This window comes from Apteryx mantelli, chromosome 6 (assembly GCF_036417845.1).
Source record: "Apteryx mantelli isolate bAptMan1 chromosome 6, bAptMan1.hap1, whole genome shotgun sequence".
Classification (NCBI taxonomy): Eukaryota; Metazoa; Chordata; class Aves; order Apterygiformes; family Apterygidae; genus Apteryx; species Apteryx mantelli.
The window spans coordinates 14,294,037-14,314,659 of NC_089983.1; the positions used below are offsets into that span (position 1 = coordinate 14,294,037).

The following is a 20,623-nucleotide window of genomic DNA, read 5'->3' on the forward strand; positions in this document are numbered from 1 at the left end:
AGCATTTTCCAGTTTTTCTCTGCCACCAAAAAGAGAAAGGCACGAAAACAAATATCAAATTTTCTTTATACCTGGCAAAGTTTAACCGAGCCATACAAGACCAGATTGATCCAGTCCTACTATCAGTATTTTAATCAGGTTTCCTGTTATGAATCGGGCTTGTAACTTTTCAACTATTTTTTTGTTTTTCCCAGAATGGAAATTTCAAAAAAACTTGCTAATAATGCTGCATATTGATGAATGTTTTGTATTCAAATATCTACACAAAGATTCAATGCAAAATTTTTTGTGCAAAACTTTGCAAAATATTTTGGGGTTTTGACTTATTTCATATCAGACAGCATTCAGATCTTTTTTAGCATGATTCTGACTGATTAATTCACGAAAATCGAGAGACATCTCTGCAGATTGTAGCAGACTATCAAGAAACTTGAAACAACAACAAAATACTAAACAAAATTAAATAAGATGCTCACTTTTACTGAATTTTTTTTTTAATCAAACTTGATTTTCTTGTATCAAAATTATACCTCACAAATTTTCTTCCAGACAGGAAAAAAGTTTTTCATGAAAAAATTTGTTAGTGTCTTGAATGCTTAGCTTATTGCTTCTCCACATCAGGCCCCAGTCTGGCTTCTTTCAGGCATATAAAAATTCAGCAGCTTTAATATGAAAATCTATTACTGCAGATATTCCTCTGATGTCAGAATCCCTGGAATGTGGCATTACAAGACTTCATTTACATTGGCTTTAAAACCAAGTTTGAGAACTATGTTTAAACTTGTTTTATATATTGCTAAAAGTGCTCCTTTAAAGACTGTAATGAGGCCTAACTATGCTAAAACCACAAAGTATAAAATGCACACAGGGCTTAAACATTGGGCAAATTTTTAGGTGAGACTCAAATAAAATTTATCTTAGTCTACACTAGCTGGGTAAATCAACAAATTCACTTTGCTGGAACTGCTTTTAAAAGAAATTAAACATTCATCTACTCCAGTTGCCAGTGGGGATAGGTGTAAGTGAACCAGATAAGAAGAGAAAGCAAATTTAAAAGATGACAGCTTCCGTTTTTACATATCTGTAATGGTAAGAGGAAATAATAAAAAGCTGGTAAAACAAAATACCAGAGGGAGTGTGAAAAGTGTGTGAAAAGTCACCTATCAAAAATAATATGTGGCTCATATCAGATATGCCCCCTAAATCAGAGGGAGCTCATGATAATCATGACAATATCATATTCAAAGAGGTTGCTCAGTGGAAAGAAATACCATCATTACTGGGTTTGGTAAAATAATTTTAGCTAAAGAAGAACAACAACAAACCTATTGCCACAGAGCATTATGCTGTGGAATAATAGTTGTGACTTCCACTGCATAGAAATTAAAAAATGCAAGTTACAACGCTCATCTAAATTATAAATTCAAAACATTTTTGCACACGTATATACATACATGAAAATCACGGCATCCTAAAGCAAACTGGTGCATTGTACAAAGCTATGTGAAATACTAGGCAAGTGCAAGAAGCCGAATAACTGAGGGCAGGGGAAGCATAACTTTGATGTTTTTGAGAATGAAGTAACTTAATTATTTACATGTTATTGATGAATCTTTGAAACATTAAATGTATGTGTTTGAGATAGTGCCTAGTATGCACTGGAAAAATGCAGGGCTTGAGGGGATGGGCTTTTTTGCTATAATCTTAACTTTTTTGCTTGACCATGCATCTAGGGTACAGCCATTTACAACCTTCCCATTGCTAAATACACAGTGATCATTCCCGCAGCGTTTGCCACATATTGTCTAACGCCTCAGTCCGACTGTTCTACTTTAGTTATCGATACAGTCGAAGAGGCAATGCGGCACCTCGTCCGCACTGGCATTCCCTAGACTGTCCTGGAAGAGGCCTTCGCTGCTCCACCGCCCCAGCCCGGCCCTGGCAGCGGCACCCCGGCAGCGGAGGGCATCTCACGCCACGGCTGTCGGGCTCGCACATTCGCTATTTCTTCCACTACCAGCTTGTGAATAGTGGCATTATGCAGGCCCAAGAGCTACTAGAAAATTTCCAAATAACAAAGTATTGTGCAGATCAAGCAGTAGAAAAACATGTAGAGAAAAAGGGGTTTTAAACAAACAGCTTGTATGCATCATTGCCTTATCATTCCTTAATGGACCACTCTGGGTCTTTTTAGGTTTACTGGCTATCTGTGTATCTGCCAGGTATCCCCAAAGAACTTCCTTGTATTTCAATTGGAAAAAAAACCTTTTTTTCCCCACCTTTTTTAAGCAGCCAGAAGCTGTTTCTCAACAAACCTTAAATGTTTGCTGCTGGATGACTTATCTTGCACCATTCTTTCATCTCATAAAGATTACTAAAACAATGTTGTCAGCTGTTCCAATAATCAAGTCAGTCCTATACCATGAGTTACTATCGTCAGGTTGTTGAGCATCGTGTATAAATTTAAGAATGAACACAAATTTCTTAATAAGGGCAGTAATCACTGAATTGGCAGTGTGCAACTCAAAATAACATGGGTGGGTAAGACACTGCTTATGACTTCCTGTCATTTACCAGCAGAGACTGTTTTACTATTTGACATTTATTTGTAATCTATATAAAAAGAAAAGCAAAAAACTCCAAACGAACCAATGAAACAAGAACTCCCCCCCCCCCCAAAAAAAACCCTCCTAAAAAGAGCAATGTTAGAACAGAGGTGAAGAAAGTGAATGGGCCAAATAAGCAGGTTATGAGAAGAAATCCTTCAAGACGTAATGTAAAGCTAAGTATTACTTCTGTCTGCTTTGTATCTGTTTTGTATGACTACTTGTTTTGCTCGTTAGATTATCAGTCTTTCTTAAATAGAACAAAAGCGCTATGTCACCTATCTACACGGCTTTAAACCCCTCCCAAGTTTAACAAGAATCCTGCTAAATAATTATCATTCAAATCAACAAAAATTTCTAACTGGGATATTTCTTCAGTCTAACTCATTCTTTGGATATATTTCATCTTTAGCTTTTTAAACCAGCTGCTGACTTACATTTAAACACCTAGATGGAAAATGCTTGCAAAACCAAACCTTCAGCTAAAAATAGACAGGGACTCTTAGTAAATGGCATTTGCTGAGATGTACCTTTCCTCTTTTATCTAGTTCTAAGTATAATAATACAGATATAAATATAAACACACACACAGATATATATATATATATTATAAAGTAATATATATACACAATATATTGTATACTGCAAAACTGTATGTGTATATGCGCACACACATACACACCCCTTGCACAGTTTTCCAGGTATTATCTGAAAATGCATTTAAACTAACTCATCGAGAGGCACATCAGTGTGGGTCATTAACGTAATTACTGACCTTCAAATAAGCTACTTTTTAAATAGGAATGTAAAATATATGAGTATACAAATTTCATGTTTTCTTTCATGAACACGTAGTCCTGTCTGAAATAAATATCACTTCTTCAGCTGAGGACACTCGGTATGAAGTGTATTTGACACGACGCTTCCTACCAGTGGCTCCAGATGCGTAACTGAAGTAAGACTGAGTTAATCTGAGACTGTTAACAACCCCATTCCCGAAACCCAAACCAGTGGATTCTGCTTTAAAAGTTTATTTACAATGACAAGATTAATACACCTGCCCTACAGCTTCAATATATTTTTTCTTTGTGTCATAGTATGAACTGACTTTAAACATGCCTAATTACTAATGAGTACTCTAATTTGGGTCTTTCTTCAGGGACAAACACAGACAGAACGAAGGCAGAAGCTGCCCGCCACCGGCTTCAAATCTCAGAGCCGGAACAGAGACAGCTCAGTACTTCTCCACACCAGTGTATAGCACACACCAAAAATAGCCCAAGTCTGTACAAAGACAAGCTGAGCAGAATTAGCTGCAGACTATAGAAATCTAATGATTAAAAAGTTGATTACTGAGCCAAATTCTACCCAAGCTTGTGTACGTAAGGTATCAGCAGAGCTTCTGCAAGCTTATGTTAGTGCAACTGAAAGCAGAGGTTAGCCTTACTGCTTGTTTCACTGCTATTTATACATGAGGTTTCAATTTCTATTCAGTAGAGATTAAAACCTTCTACTTGGGCTCCTTGATCTAAAACAAAATTTGCCGCTCCCCCCCCCCCAAAAAAAACACAAAAAAACACTGAAGCGCCTGAAACACCCTAAGAGGTGACCTGTGATCCCACTCAGATAGGAAAGGGAAAGCAAATGCTCACGTGGCTCCTCAAGCAGCAGGTAAAATGACATTTCCAAGGCATCTAGCAGATATGTCTATCTTTGATATCTTTTCTGATAATAATTCTGATACTTCTACATTTTTATGAAGTCTACCAATTCCATCACAGAGAAAAATCACAAAAAATAGTATCAACAGGTTTTTTTCTCCACCCCCCGCTTTTTTTTTTTTTTTTTTTTAATCCACAACTCATTAAAATAGGGATGACCTCCTTCTGGCTGGGGAGCAGCTGGTGGCCAGCAGAGCTGTTCCCAGAAGCGCGCTGACCTCATCAGCAATAAAGAGCTTGTTTTCAGGTCCCAAAAACTCAAGTACAACCGATCCAGTGTAGGAAGAGGATTTTGTCAAAGGTACACAAAAATAATTTGAGTGTATTTTAGAGCAAACCATGGAGGCTAGTGCTTCTACTACTCAGTTAGGAGTGAGTAGTCCGGCTGAACCTAGCCCTGATGCTCCCTTCAGGCACTTTTACCACATCAGGGATTTCTCTTTCTTTTCTAAGGCACCTCTGCCACAATAGTTTCCAAAAGCTTTGGTAAATTAATTTTTTAAAATTAAGCTTCCATATTGCCACACACAGAGGCTTCCTCCTGCTGCCTTCCTAGATTTCCTCACGAATGAGACAGAACGAAAAACGCTGACAGTGCTAATGACATCACAAGGAATAATATTTTTCCTTCAAATTAACCTTTCCACTATAAACATAAGCTTGTAATATTAATTAATGCAAAAATATTTTGATGTATGTCTATGCTCGAAAAGCTTCTTCTATTTCTCTGTAATTTAACTCACAAAAATGAAAGACTCTTTTGTATGCTTCCTGTTTCTATATTTAAAAAATTAGCACTTATGCTATTACCAAAGAACATTTTGAGCAATCAAAGGAAACTGGGACAAAAACAGGTTACAATGGCCAATGGCAAGAGTCTGTAAACATTAGAGAATTCCTCCCTTGGAGCCAGGAGGAGGATGCAAGCTTCTTATATCTTCCTTTTCCATCAGCAAATATTCTGAAAGCCAGACAATTCTCCCCTTAATGCTCCCCACCCCCAATACACCTTCCCTCTCGTGGCTGCTCCAGATAAAGCGTAATTTACCCATTGCTATCAGTGGTGTTATGTCAGTCCAAGTACCAAAGTCTGTGCTGTGAAGGTAAAATATTGCAGCCTGGTTGATGTACTGTGGGGGATCCAAACAGAATTTCTGTTTTCCACTTCACAGTTTGTAAGATTGTTGCCTTTAATATTGTTATTTAAATTGGAAGGTATAGCGTGACTGAGGTGGGAAATCAGGAAGATTTCCTGGTTATAGCAGCTGAAAACTGGCCTGAAGGCTCTTCTGTACCACGACCCTGAAGTTCCCGTGCCAGGATGGCCGAAGAGCTCACTGGTGGTCCCTGAACACAAGGTCTTCAGCTTCTGGGCACCAAACCTGAGACAGGCCAGAGATCCCTGTTGTGATGAGAAATCTTAAAAAAGCCTATGCAAAAACAAAGCTCTGTTTTTGGGGTAAGGAACATGCAAGTAAATAAGTCCTGGAGCCACCTACTGATGAAAATAAAAATGAAATATGGAGTAGATGCAGCGTTCTGTGTGTTAGCCATGTTGAAAAAGCAGGAAACCCATGGGGAAAAACCTGATTGTATAATTAAAAGCTGTATCAAAACACAGACACACAAGGAGATTGCCTTAACACTGTGCAAGTAACTATGTTGTTCCTTTCTAACCTTTAAATGTTTGAGTATGAAACCTTAGACTCTGAAATGTGGTTTCAATGCATCATACACATGAAAACAACCTAAAATACTTGTGGCCATTTGTACTCTGACAACAGACATGGTGGGATAGCTCGCATGACTGGAGTGCTGTCATGGATGGCTACGTGCTTTTTAGGAAAGACAGGCCAGGAAAGCGAGGTGGTGGAGTTGCTCTTTATGTGAGAGAGCAACTGGAATGTCTCGAGCTGTGCCTAGGGGTGGATGAAGAGCGAGTCGAGAGCTTATGGGTAAGGATCAAAGGGCAGGCTAGCATGGGTGACACTGTTGTGGGTGTTTACTACAGGCCACCTGATCAGGATGAGGAAGTCGATGAGGCCTTCTACAGACAGCTGGAAGTAGCCTCACAATCCCAGGCCCTGGTTCTCATGGGGGACTTCAACCACCCCGATATCTGCTGGAAAGACAACACAGCTAGGCACAAACAGTCCTGGAGATTCCTGCAGAGCATTGGTGACAACTTCTTGACCCAGGTGGTGGAGGAGCCAACAAGGAGAGGTGTGCTGCTGGACCTCGTACTAACAAACAAAGAAGGACTGGTGGAAGATGTGAAGGTCGGGGGCTGCCTTGGCTGCAGTGACCATGAGATGGTGGAGTTCAGGATCCTGCGAGGAGGCAGCAGGGCACCAAGTAGGATCGCAACCCTGGACTTCAAGAGAGCAAACTTTGGCCTCTTCAGGGACCTACTTGGAGGAATCCCATGGGTGAGGGCCCTGGAAGGAAGGAGTGTTCAAGAGAGTTGGTTAATATTCAAACATCACTTCCTCCAGGCTCAAGAGCGGTGCATCCCTATGAGTAGGAAGTCAAGCAAAGGAGGCAGGAGACCTGCATGGATGAGCAAGGAGCTCCTGGCAAAACTCAACCAGAAGAAGGAAGTCTACAGAAAGTGGAAAGGGGGACAGGCCACTTGGGAGGAATATAGGAATGTTGTCAGAGTATGCAGGGATGCGACGAGGAAGGCTAAGGCCCGTTTGGAATTAAATCTGGCTAGAGATGTCAAGGACAACAAGAAGGGCTTCTTCAAATACATCAGCAGCAAGAGGAAGACTAGGGAAAATGTGGGCCCTTTGCTGAATGGAGTGGGTGCCCTGGTGACGAAGGATGCAGAGAAGGCAGAGTTACTGAATGCCTTCTTTGCTTCAGTCTTTACTGGTCAGGCCAGCCCTCAGGAACCCCAGACCCTGGAGGCAAGAGAGAAAGTCTGGAGAGAGGAAGACTTTCCCTTGGTGGAGGAGGAGTGGGTTAGAGATCATTTAAGCAAACTTGACACCCACAAATCCATGGGCCCTGATGGGATGCACCCACGAGTGCTGAGGGAGCTAGTGGATGTTATTGCTAAGCCACTCTCCATCATCTTTGAAAGGTCATGGAGAACAGGAGAGGTGCCCGAGGACTGGAAGAAAGCCAATGTCACCCCAGTCTTCAAAAAGGGCAAGAAGGAGGACCCAGGGAACTACAGGCCAGTCAGTCTCACCTCCATCCCTGGAAAGGTGATGGAGCAGCTCATCCTGGAAGCCATCTCCACGCATGTGGAGGAAAAGAAGGTGATCAGGAGTAGTCAGCATGGCTTCACCAAGGGGAAATCATGCCTAACCAATCTGATAGCCTTCTATGATGGAATGACTGGCTGGGTAGATGAGGGGAGAGCAGTGGATGTTGTCTACCTAGACTTCAGCAAGGCTTTTGACACTGTCTCCCATAGCATCCTCATAGACAAGCTCAGGAAGTGTGGGTTAGATGAGTGGACAGTGAGGTGGCTTGAGAACTGGCTGAATGGCAGAGCTCAGAGAGTTGTGATCAGTGGCACAGAGTCTAGTTGGAGGCCTGTAGCTAGCGGTGTCCCCCAGGGGTCAGTACTGGGTCCAGTCTTGTTCAACTTCTTCATCAATGACCTGGATGAAGGCACAGAGTGCACCCTCAGCAAGTTTGCTGACGATACAAAACTGGGAGGAGTGGCCGATACGCCAGAGGGCTGTGCTGCCATTCAAAGAGACTTGGACAGGCTGGAGAGGTGGGCAGAGAGGAACCTCATGAAATTCAACAAAGGGAAGTGCAGGGTCCTGCACCTGGGGAGGAATAACCCCATGCAGCAGTACAGGTTGGGGGTTGACCTGCTGGAAAGCAGCTCTGCTGAGAAGGACCTGGGAGTGCTGGTGGACACCAAGTTAAGTATGAGGCAGCAATGTGCCCTTGTGGCCAAGAAGGCCAATGGTATCCTGGGCTGCATCAGAAAGAGTGTTGCCAGCAGGTCGAGGGAAGTGATTCTCCCCCTCTACTCAGCCCTGGTGAGGCCACATCTGGAGTACTGCGTCCAGTTCTGGGCTCCCCAGTACAAGAGGGATGTGGCACTACTGGAGCAAGTCCAGCGAAGGGCCACAAAGATGATTAGGGGACTGGAGCATCTCTCTTATGAGGAAAGGCTGAGAGAGCTTGGCCTGTTTAGCTTGGAGAAGAGAAGGCTGAGAGGAGACCTTATCAACGTGTACAAGTATCTGAAGGGAGGGTGTCGAGAGGATGGGGCCAGACTCTTTTCAGTGGTGACGAGCGACAGGACGCGAGGCAATGGGCACAAACTGAAACACAGACACTTCCATCTTAACATGAGGAAAAACTTTTTCACTGTGAGGGTGACAGAGCACTGGAACAGGTTGCCCCGAGAGGTGGTGGAGTCTCCTTCTCTGGAGATATTCAAAACGCGCCTGGATGCAATCCTGTGCAATGTGCTCTAGGTGACCCTGCTTGAGCAGGGGGGTTGGACTAGATGATCTCCAGAGGTCCCTTCCAACCTCAGCGATTCTGTGATTCTGTGATTCTGTGAACAGTATTTAGGAAATGTGGGGGGACATATAATTAAAGGCATTTGCACATAAAACAAATTTTTACCAGTAATTTTTAAAAGTAATTTTTACCACCAGATCTCTATATTGCTATTCAAACTTTTTTGTGAAATTTTTTAATATAGTCTGCCTACTTTTCATCTAAATTACTGTTAGCTTACACTTATCTGGCATAAACAGTAGTAAATAATTCTAGAAGATAATATATGTGTATAGTTAAAGTTAGGTAAATATGGTATAACAACATGTTAGAGAAATGCTACTATTATTCTATATAAAGAAAATCATTAAAAAAAAATTACCAATGTTTCCACAGAATTTTTGGTATCAATATGTTGTAGAAACCAAATGGTCTGACTGCTGAATAGGTACAAAAATATTAATATTTATTTTTACTGCTGTATCACCAGGTTAGTAGTAGTGCTAGTCTCCAACAAAAGAGGAGAAGGCAGTCCTTCAACCTTCACAGCACACCAGTTGCATCTGATTCTTCCAAGCAGCTACGGCTGTATGGACTCTGATCAAAGCCAGTGAAATTACACAGGAACCCAAAGATCTGCCCATACAGATTGCTTTAAAAAGGAGCAGAGTCTTAACGCCATCCTACAACTATTTCTTTGATGTGATAGATTCAATATGTTCACTGCCAATCTGTTACAGAAGTTACTTTTCTATTAAGGAATCTAAACGATATTGGGGATGAGATCAGAAGCAGGAGGGAAACCTTACGTTTAAATTACAAACACAGTGCAAGATGGAGCGATGAAGTGTGTGGGCAATATGGCCTTCAGCTGCAGATGACTGCAAATATGTTCTGTAAATTATAAAAGTGACTTTTCAAGTATAATTAATTCTACTTGCTTTTAAAATCATACATCTTTCACAGTGGCCCAGCAGGACTTTTATAACACAGGGATAAGGTCTGAGTCCTTTGAAAAAAATATTGTTGCCAAACTTTTCTAAGAACTCATAGCTTTCAGTTCTAACGCTAAATTGTATTTGTTGACTAGTTAGCAGTGACATGGTCTGTATGATTTAATTCCCAGTTTCTTCATTAAAAAAAGTATTTAAATTGTATTTTTAAATCCTGTATTCTAACTTTGTGGCTCCTTAGAAAATGCCACTGAACAATATACAAGAAGTAGTAAATTTATCTGTTCAGTCTACACATGGGTTATATCACATGTGTCTTATGAATCTTCCACAAAGGATAAAAGAACTACTCATTCCTTACTGTATTCTAGCTGTACATTCCAGTCGAACCAAAACACTTAATCAGTTCCTTTTTGTGTTCTTTTCTGGATGGCAATCAACATTTCCTTTCAACTAACTGACCAATGCTTCATTCCTGATTCATTTCCTGATTCAGGGTCCTGTAACAAGAGATTTCAGTCTTCATCACGCTAAGGCAAACGGCAAGAATGCCTCCAATATAAACAATGTACCAAAATGACTCAAATTATTTTAAGAAAATCTTAAATTCATTTGGTGTAGGCAAGAAAATGTGAAAGAAAAAAGATTAAGCAGAAAACCTGTCATGAAGAAATGTATGTTAGAAGCCTTTTAGATACTATGGACTAGGTCACGCTTTTACACATACAAACAAGAATCACAATTGCACACCCTGATTTAAATTCACTTAAACCACATTTTTAGTTAAGCCAGTACTACAAGGTTGGAATACCTTAAAGTTATTCTCTAGAGACCTCTACAATGAACTCCAGCAGGAGCTATTTCCAGTTTTCTGTAAAACTACAGACAGCTGAGAATAATAAAAGGAAAAAAAAAATTAACATTTCCATAATATCATTTTTCCTAAATGTTCGCAGTTCACCTAAGCTTTCATAGGTGCATGCCCTAAAATTACAATTATCTTGATTCTGTTTTATGAGTCTGTAAATTTGAAATGAGACTGCATCCATCAGTGCTTGACAAATTATTAATAAAAGTAAAAATCATGTTGAAATTTTTGTAATAGTATGAAATAGTACAGAACATAAATATCTGCTACTCATCAAAGCGGCCACCTTCAATACTTAAACCAAAATTAAGGTCAGAAGCATTATTTCACACACAATTTTTGCAAGCATCTAAACACAGGGTGCCTGAAATTAGCCAGGAAACACCTACTAAGGGCTACGGAGCAGGACTGAGTGCTCCGCGCTTAGGAAGATGAAAAGCATTTAATGGGAATGGTATTTTTGTGGGAAACGATGAGACATTCTTTAATAAAATAACCCTGCCAACCACTAACCCTAAGGCAATTTTCTTTTGCAACTAAAAACGGATGTTTTCTCTCTAAACCTCAGAGCAAATCCTTGGTTTCTATTCCGGACTGTATGAGATGAAGCAGAAAGTCTGCATTTATTTCCAATCATTCCATTATTTGAAGAAAAAATTAAACCATCACCAATATTTTATCATTTCACATTTAGCATCATCATATTTGATTGATTTTATATTTTTATATAAAATTATACATATGTGTTTTCGTGAAGTGTCCTTAACCACACATTTTTTCATGCTTTTCTCCACAAACAGGACTAGAATTTTTATTCATTTTTCACATGGAAACAGACTCTCACACAATCTCTTAGACTTTTGGAATCTGGACTTTTAAGAAAGCACCAAACTTTCACGAGACCTGCAGTAACATCAAGAGCTGGCAGCACTCCATCACAGATCCCCTCCGCCTCTGCAGAAAATGCCTAAAAATGTAATATGGCTTGGGCTGTAAAAACATTTTCCATAACATCCTCCAGAGGAGTCCTTCTATAGCTAGAAGTCATTTGTGGCAATGCAGTTTCAGTGGGCAGATCTTTCTTCTCAAATGAGAAGGTGCTATGGGAAATAGAGCTTGGATTTGAGCTTTCTAGGCTGCTTCTAGACGACGCCTCCTCCCTCCCCCCCCCCCCCCCCCCGACCACGCAGCCTAGGAGGGGCAATCCTTCCTGCAGCCTCCGCCCCAACTTCTCTGGGGTAACATCTGCTAACAAGCACCTAATCTGGATCCTGGCTGTGTGCATTAGATTTGCCTTTTTTGTTTGTTTTGAAAACTGAAGGCCGCACTGATACATGAAATTTAAAAAATAAAGAATGTGTGATAATTTCTTTGGCAGAGAACTGGGTTATGCAATCTCTAACAGTCCTCTTTCTCTGATAACTAGAGACAAAGACATGAATTAGCAACTTGTCACTTTTGTAAAGAAATAATCCCCAAGCTGTTAAAAACCCAACTCTACTGCTCTACCTGCTTTTTCTTCTGTGAGATCAGATGTTTCCAGGATAATTTTAATACTACTGAACACTCCCTATAATCAAGATATATGCAGAATTATTAGCAATGCAAAACCAAAAACATATTTAGATTATCTTTCTGAAGTTGCCTACAAATAGATAAGCACTTGGTTACTAAAGAGATAAAAGAAGTATCTTGCTTCTACAAGCAAACTGCACTTGAGTATGCCTGAATAGTGCTTTCAAGCTTGACATTTATCTGCTGAAAGATGGTTTGGACAGACAATCAGATACAGGGAACATCATATATATCAAAATAAAATATTCATAAAAATACTTTTTAATAAAAAGGCTGGAAAAATGTTCACATTATCCCCTTACATTGATCTTGGACCAACAAGTCTTTCTCCTATTCAATCAAACAGCAACGCTGGTTTTAACGTGATGGCACTCTTCCAGCACCTGTAAAAACACTAGACCCCCAAAAATGCATGTATTGCAGCACAGAAAATGAGTACTTCACAAAGCCTGATTAAAATTATTTTAAATCCAGCAGGCTCAATAGCTAAATATTCCGTAGGCATAATGTTCCCAGGCATATTGCTGCTCTAAAAATAGCACACAGAAGCGACATCAAAACGCAAAAAACGTATATTTTCATAGGGGTGCGCAAACTCAAGAACAGCTCCCTGAAAACGACGGCGGGGATGGAGGGGGGCTGGCTGCCAGGAGCCGCAGGCACGCTGCCCGGGCATCCGCTGCGCCCGCCGCCGCGCCCCGGCCCTTCTGGGGCAGAGGGCTGCGCGCGGGGGCTGGCGCGCGCCCCCGGCGGCCGGGCCTGCGGGAGCGGGCGCTTCCTGCCGGGCCGCGGGTGTGCGCGCTTGGGGGCGGCGGGCCGGGCCAGGCCGAGGCCGGGCTGGAGGCGCGCTGCCCTCGGCGCGGGCGCCGCTCCCCCCGCCCCGGCAGCAGAGGCGAGGCGGCGTGCGGGCTCCTTCGCGCAAAGCCGTGGCCCTCGGGCAGACGTTTACAGACAGTTTTTTTCTTCATCAACCTTATCAATAGGCAATGAAAAGTGAACTGCTTTAATGGACGTAGTTGTGCAGCATATTTATTCCAAAATCATTACCCTAAACATGCAACAAAAACTGAATTGTAGTACAATTTAAGCAACTAATTGATTCAAATGAAAAAACAAGATCAATATAAAAAGATACAGTGAGAATGAGTTTATGACAAAACCTTTCATTACACCTCTGTGCCCTAATACTTCACATTTAATGTCCTAAAGCAGCTTAATATATATTAATATATTCAGGTAGCATATTGTCATCCTTCTCTTAAATTTAGCAAATATTTCAGTACTAAAACTTAGCTCTTTCTTCTGTTTTTAATTCAACAATACATTCTGTACTTCCAAAACAACTCAGTATAGCCTACCTTCTTGTATCTAAATGTTCTTGTAATTTTAAATTTGAAGATATGTGCTACAAAGCTGCGAGTTAAACCTGTCTTAGAAACATTTACAGTTGCTACAGCTCATGTTTGCCGGGTTAATGCCAGCTCAAACAGCATACATTGTATTCCAGAGGGTACAGATCTGCTCCAAGCTTTCATATCCTGATTTAGAAGAACAAAGTCTAACTTGAAAGCGCAGGTCCCATTTTCCCATTAATCCTTGCCCTTATTTGTCTGTTTTTCCCACATGAAAAGTGACAGGGAAGTATCCTATCAAACTCTTCTCTGCACAGCTGCGTAATTTCTATCCTTTACCACATTGCTTTTCTAGGGCTTTTAAAAAAGCAGCCGAGTGCCACTGAAGATGCTGCTCTCCCCTGGCCGCCCTACCAGCGCCCGCGCCGGGGGCCCAGCGCAGCAGCGGCCCCTCTCCTGGTTCCTGCGGAAAGGCTGGCTCTCTCTGTCGCGCCGAGGAGCCCACGCGCGGGGAAGGAGGGCTGCTTCCCTCTCCCCCCATCCTGGCTGAAGTGGGCATCCAGCCGGCGCCCGAGCACAAAGCAGCTCCTGCTCAGACAGGGACCTCACAGCGCGGAGACGCGTCAGCCGGGGACACCCTCAAGGCCTCTGAGTCACTCTGCCTAAATGTGCCAAATTAAAAAAAATTTTGGTGTTCAAGTAGAAGAAAATTCAGAGGAAAACAGCAAGGGAGATGGAAACCTGAGCACCGCAGCGGTGCGTGTCAGGAGGAGAGAGGCCTCCCCGGGCGGCCACGGCTGAGCCAGGCTTGGAGCGACGGGGCCGGGAGAAAGGCTGCAGCTCAGCGGGGCCCCAGCCACAGCCACTGGCCCCACTGACAGGCAGCTCCTGCTTCCTCGCCAGCAGCAGAAGCTAACCTTCTTCAAATAAATAACTACAGCTCCGTAAATACTACACTAGGCACACATGAATATACCTTTTTTTTTTTTTTTTTTAAGGAAAATAATATTTTCTAGAACTTAAAATACAAAGCTATGAGAAGCGCAGACCTTGTTTCTGGCTCTGATTTTGAATACGTCAATCTTAGGTAGGTTCCTTTGTGCTTTAGTTTCCCAGTTATAGAAGGGAAAAACGGTACCTTCCCTAACTTCAAAGGCTTCTGAGTATTTTAAAATAGCATGAAGATGAAAAAGGCAATAATGATAAATAGCAATCCTTAGTTTGCACTTATGCAAAATCCTTCTACAGATCTAAGGGCTTGATCCGAGATGAAATAAAGCCACCGTCTGATGTTGCTCTCTGGCAGCCCAAGCGCCAGCTCAAGCGCCCCTTGCCACCTCCCGCTGGGCACTGGGTGCACCGCAGTGGTGGGTGCCCTGGCTGGCGCAGCACGGCGCCCCTGCGCGTCCGCTCAGCAGCCCATGGCAAGGCACTGCCAGCCGGGGGCCGCAGCCCAGCTGGGGGCAGCGAGGAAGGAAGGAAGGAAGGAAGGAAGGAAGGAAGGAAGATCTGAGGCAACTCCCCTGCCAAAGCAAACACGCATGGAACATGCACCAAGGCTGGTATCAAAGCTCCCCGTTCGTACTGCACCGTGGGCATACGAGAAACACAGCTGACGCTGCTTGTACAACGTGTTCTGGCTGCCCTAGAGTAACAAACTTGTTTCAGAGCAGGCATACGGATTTCAGCACAAACCTGAAGAGCTAACGTGGAGACACTGCATAGTCCCATGGAGCTGAGCTGCTAACAGTGCTGCGATCTAACTTCAGCTGATCTCTACACTAATCTCACAGGCCGAATCAAACACTTCTGCATCCTGAAATATATGGCTTCTGTAACTGTTCTACTTTAAACATTTTTTTTCAATGTAATTAAAAAATTTCTTGAATCAATCCCTGAAGTTGTCACAGCCCTGAGTATTGATTTTAGCTGTTTTAGTGATGCTGTACAATTAAACCATATGACAGAGCGATAAATTCATAAGACAGGTATTTACACCAATACTTGCTTTTAAAAAAAACAGAAAAATTAGAATGGGAAAGGCAGTCTCTTAAAAATTGTACACAAAGAAGGCTTCTGTCAGTCTGGCTTACTCAAATCCTGACTGCACCACGAAATCCCGTTAAATGAATGGCAAACCCCCCCACGTCCCATTAAATGAATAGAAACCCTTTTTTGTCAAACAACAAAATATTATTAAACTTGAGACTGACTGCTTCCTGACAGGTGTTCCTGCTTTAACATAGCACAAAATAGGAGTGGCCATAGCCATGGTTTTCAGTAATTGGTCTGTGTTCTCAACTGGACACCAGCAAAGCGTTTTTAGATTTTAGTGAAGTTGCTGTGAAACGTGCCCACTTTTAAGACGTGTTTGTTTGGTCACTCAAAATTAAGACACCCCCAATCACTAGTCTTCTGAAATTTCTGGCCCATCACTCTCATGCTAGTCTTAAAAGAAAACAGAGTAACGGGATATGCAACTCTATAAGCTCCTCTAAACAGAAAATATGTAACCAGGACAAAAATGAGGATTTATGGCTGCCTATTGAAAGGGGAGATTTCAAACAAGTTCATACTTTCAGTTCGCACTAAGTCTTTTTTTTGGGGGGGGGAGGTTACCTTGCCTGTCCCTTCTAGCAATCCGCACGTAATCACACCCGTTGTGCCTTTGAGCAGGTACAGACCTAACATTTTTTTTAGAGAAGGGAGTTGTTTCCCAGGCTATCCTTTCAAAAAAGATAAGCAAGTATTCTATGACTTCTGTGACACTTCATCAACGACTCGTGCACATTTCTGCCAAACAGTAAAAATATAGCCAAATCACAGCTGTAAAAAGATAGTCAAACCTCAAAAGCCATTTGCAAGTATATACTTGCTTCTCCAGAACAAAGGCAAAAAAGAGTAGCTAACAGCTCTTACCTGGTAACTATTTTATGCAATAATAATCTAGAACGAATGGAAAAGACTGTCTTACAATCTTATTTCAATGGCTCCATCACAGCATGTAAGATCATAGTGCCAATAGCATTTTTGGGACTAAGACACTGCTACTGACAACTTATCAACAGAGCTCCAATGGTTACAAATACATTACAAGGGTGAACAAATTCCTGACAGGCTTTTGGCATCACTGTGGCATTGCATGTGCAAGGCTGTTCTTCACATCCTGCTCAAGCAGAAACTATAAATGACTAAATAAAGTGATAATTATGATACAGATGGCTGGAAAAATCTCAAAACTTACCAGTTTATGCTCACCTACCAACTCACTCGTAAGTTAGCATGCAACAGTGTGCAGGCACAAAATAAGCACTTCCTGGGAAAAACATTTAGATGCAGTATGATCTCAGCATACTAATTAAATATTTAGCTCTGTACTCCCCCATGCTCTAGGACACTTCTGTTACACAGCAAACATAACAGGGTGACCACACATCTGGACTCTTACTAAATGCAGGGCTGTGCTCGCCTCTATTCCCTGCTCTGTGTGGTCTAGCTCACATAAAACACTGCATACTCGTTCAGTGTAGGATGAAGTTTAGCAGAGTTGGGAAAAGCTATGCAGACTGAATCTGTGGCATCATATTTCACTTGATGTATTCAGAAATATTAAGTGAAATTAAGGCTTCACAACTTACGAGTTTTCCCCATTTGCAAAATTTAAACATTGTCTTCATAACAGGTATTTGACACTGGGGTTATTATCAAAACTTTGCCCACTAGAGAGCTTGATGCTTTCTGTTTTAATTAAAAAATAAAATCAATTTTAAATGCTCTGTACAAAAATAGGAAAAACACTACTAGCATATCTAAGTCACACAACTGAAATTTCAAATTAGTTTAAAAATGTTTCCTTTATGCACACTCCCCCACTGCCATTACAACACTTACCTATTCTCCATTTAGTGCTGGATATGAGACGTCTCCTTTTTACCCTTCCAAGTTTAGCAAGGTTAGCCCACACCTTGCAAGGGCCGCTGTCAGCACGAGGCAGCCTGTACGAGCACTCTGCAAGAGCCACGAGGCCCATGGGCTGCCTCCTCCCAGCACGCCTGGCACAGCGTGCAGGAGATGTACAATGCTTTTGGTTTACAGTGTGTATTTATTTCACCCACACACATTTTTCACTTGCTCCAAAGATGCTATGAATCGCTTTGCAGCTGGGAGCATCTCAGGTAGGTGTGCACAGCGCTCCGCTCACCCAAACCCGAGTGCGGTGGCCGCCACCTCTCAGCTCCATCTGCACTGCTGACAAGTGTGCCATCCACCTGCTGAGGCCGAGAAGCTTGAGTTACTCTTCAGGGCCATTAAAAATCTTTTTCCAAAAAAAAAAAAAAAAAAAAAAAAAAAAAAAAAAGTTTAAATGTTTTCTGTATGTCCACCTAATACTGGTTGACTTCTGGTGTTTTTCTGTGCTTTATTTCACAATAAGCTTTCACTAACAAGTTTTCTCTGGTTTCCCATTCCATTGCAGAGATAGCAATGTCTGGACCTGCATTCAAGGGAGCAACATTGCTCCATGTAATTCACACCAGCACTCAGGTAGCATCATCCATTTTGCCTTACTCACTGCAGTTATACCCTCAGAGAATGGAAACAGAGGAAAAAGAAAAAGCAGTTAAGAATATAACTAATTTGTATTTGCTGAAGTTTAGTTGTCTAGCTTTCAGGAATTTGAACTTTTTTAAAAAATATACTTATTTTTCTTTTTCTTATTTACTCTTTCTTTTTTTAAGGTGAAACCACCAAAGTCAAAGAGGCATATACTTAAAAGCTGCATTTGTTTTAGCAAATTTGTATTAAATTCTTGGGTTTTAAAATTGTATTTCTGGGTCCCGCATCGCTAGTGTTAGGTGAGTTAATGCTTTAATGGGAGACGCAGACCCATGATCAAGCAACAATGACCTTAGCTGCTCCATACAGCAGATATGGCTGTCTTGAGCACACATCAACCTTGTATTCCTTCAGCTATATGCATCCAGTTTGCGAACAGATTGATGGAGTGGGCTCTGAACCACCACCCAAAGATAAATGGGAATATTTTGGTTCTGCCTAGGGAAAATCACTTTCACTTCTACAGCTCCAACACTCGTGCTTCATGTCCAAGTGTTGCACACGTGAAAAGTGTTTTTATACAGGATACAAGGATACCTTACCTTTGTTCACTAGATACAGTTTCAAGTCAACGTGAATGTCTGCACAAGGAATTTTGTGCAAGTGTATGAAAATATTTATAGGCCTGCAGGCAGTTTCTAAATGAGCACCACGCCACCAGTCTGGAAGAAAGCTAGATCTGGGCCAAAGCTGAAAGCTGCCTAATGTCACCTGTAGCTACTGCATACGTTTGTAGGAAATAGGTGGCCTGGCACCCCAAAAAACATACAAAATGTTCTGTATGATCAAGCTTTAAAACAATTACACAAAAACAGCAGGGCTGAAACACTGAATCCACCTCCCTAGAACTTTTAATGGTGTTCAAAAAATTAGATCACAAACTCCCATTCAGGCTCAATGCAACTTGATATTAGATTTCTTAGAAAAAGAAATCCTTCCTCAAACCTGTTAGAAAAACTTAAATCTCTTATTCTACCCTAAAACAAGAAAAAGCTAAGGCAATAGCTAAGAAGATAGAAAATCCCTTACTTCTTTACAATTCCCTCTTTCAATTTCTTTACTTGCCCTCAGAGACTGAATTTCTATCTTCTTTCCTTCAGTCCTATCTGTATACCAAACATGTTCTTCCACAAATCAAATTTTTATGGAAGGATACTCTGCAAATTAACCAAAATGAACTAAAACTCTTCTAAACTAGATTTTAAGACTAATGAATATATTGATTTCTTTCAAATTATCAAATGTGTTACAGAATAAATACTTTAGTGTCCCAAAAGAAAATGTAAATAATCAAAATAGTCTTCTGACAAAGAAATATATAGAAATACTACATAAATCTGATTATGTTCAATATTTAGAAAGATCCATACTTATTCTGATAATGAAAGCATACAACCTAAAAAATATGTTCTGCAGATTTCTAACAGCTGGCATTAAAAGTCAGATTTCCTATCACAAATTCAGTACAATAAGGACTGCAGCAAGGGAAAGTCTGTCTGTCTCTCACACACCCACACACACCCACAAATAGACACACTTAGTCTCCCAGCTGAAATGCTTGTGTATTAGTGTCCATAGCAACAGGGCACTGTTCATTTTATTTATTAAATACAAAACAATGAAAATAATAATAATAATGAACGATATATATCAATAACAGCTATTTCCATAAATAAGGAGGCAACATTCCTAAACCTAACAGAAGAAGAGAACAAAAATGGAAGATGACTGGAAAGAGTAACACCCAGGTAAGCTTCAAGCTAAAATGAAAAGACACCAGGAAAGACTCAATACAAGTACACAGAAGTAGCTATGGATTGAGGAACCCTTTTCACTTTTCTTATGTCTACCTAGAACATTTTCAGGAATTCCCCTCACTCTAGATTAACCTATTAACAACAGTAAGCATTCTCGGGTAATATGAGCAACACAAATATAAATGGATTTCTGGCATCAACTTGAATTTCTGCTTGAAGGCCTTTCAATAGTACGAGTACATGGACAGGGTCTTCAGGAAGATTTTAGTGAGCACCACTTTCATCTTCTCCTGTTTGGAGAGTAACAGTAAAAGTTATTTGGTCTTGAAAGGAACATCTTTGAAAATACCTGCAATTGGTATAAAACAGAGCAGCATATCTAATCAGGAGCACACTGCCACGACGCTTTCCTTGCTGCACGGTCCCCTGCGTCCTGTTTCACCTGAGCTCTGCTCTCGCTGAGTCTTTTCAAGCACATGGGGTTGTGTTAGCCCAAACACCAAAAGGTACCTCAGCTCCCTGAGACTTCAAAACAGCCCTGACAGCGCAGTTCTGCAGAAATAATGGAGATACCTATAGCCAGGATTACACATCTTCTCAGGAGCTAGATGCCCAAATACGAGACTCCAGATTCAGAACTGCAGAACGAGTCATTCATTCACAATTTGAACACGAGGCACTTATCTGAATTTGCT

General features: G+C 41.3%; 1 protein-coding gene across 1 annotated transcript in view; it reads right to left on the bottom strand.

The window, feature by feature from the left end:
• Positions 1-20,623, bottom strand: part of BMPR2 (bone morphogenetic protein receptor type 2) — a 111,884-nt gene that overhangs the window by 21,520 nt on the left and 69,741 nt on the right. The gene's annotated exons all lie outside the window — the stretch shown is intronic.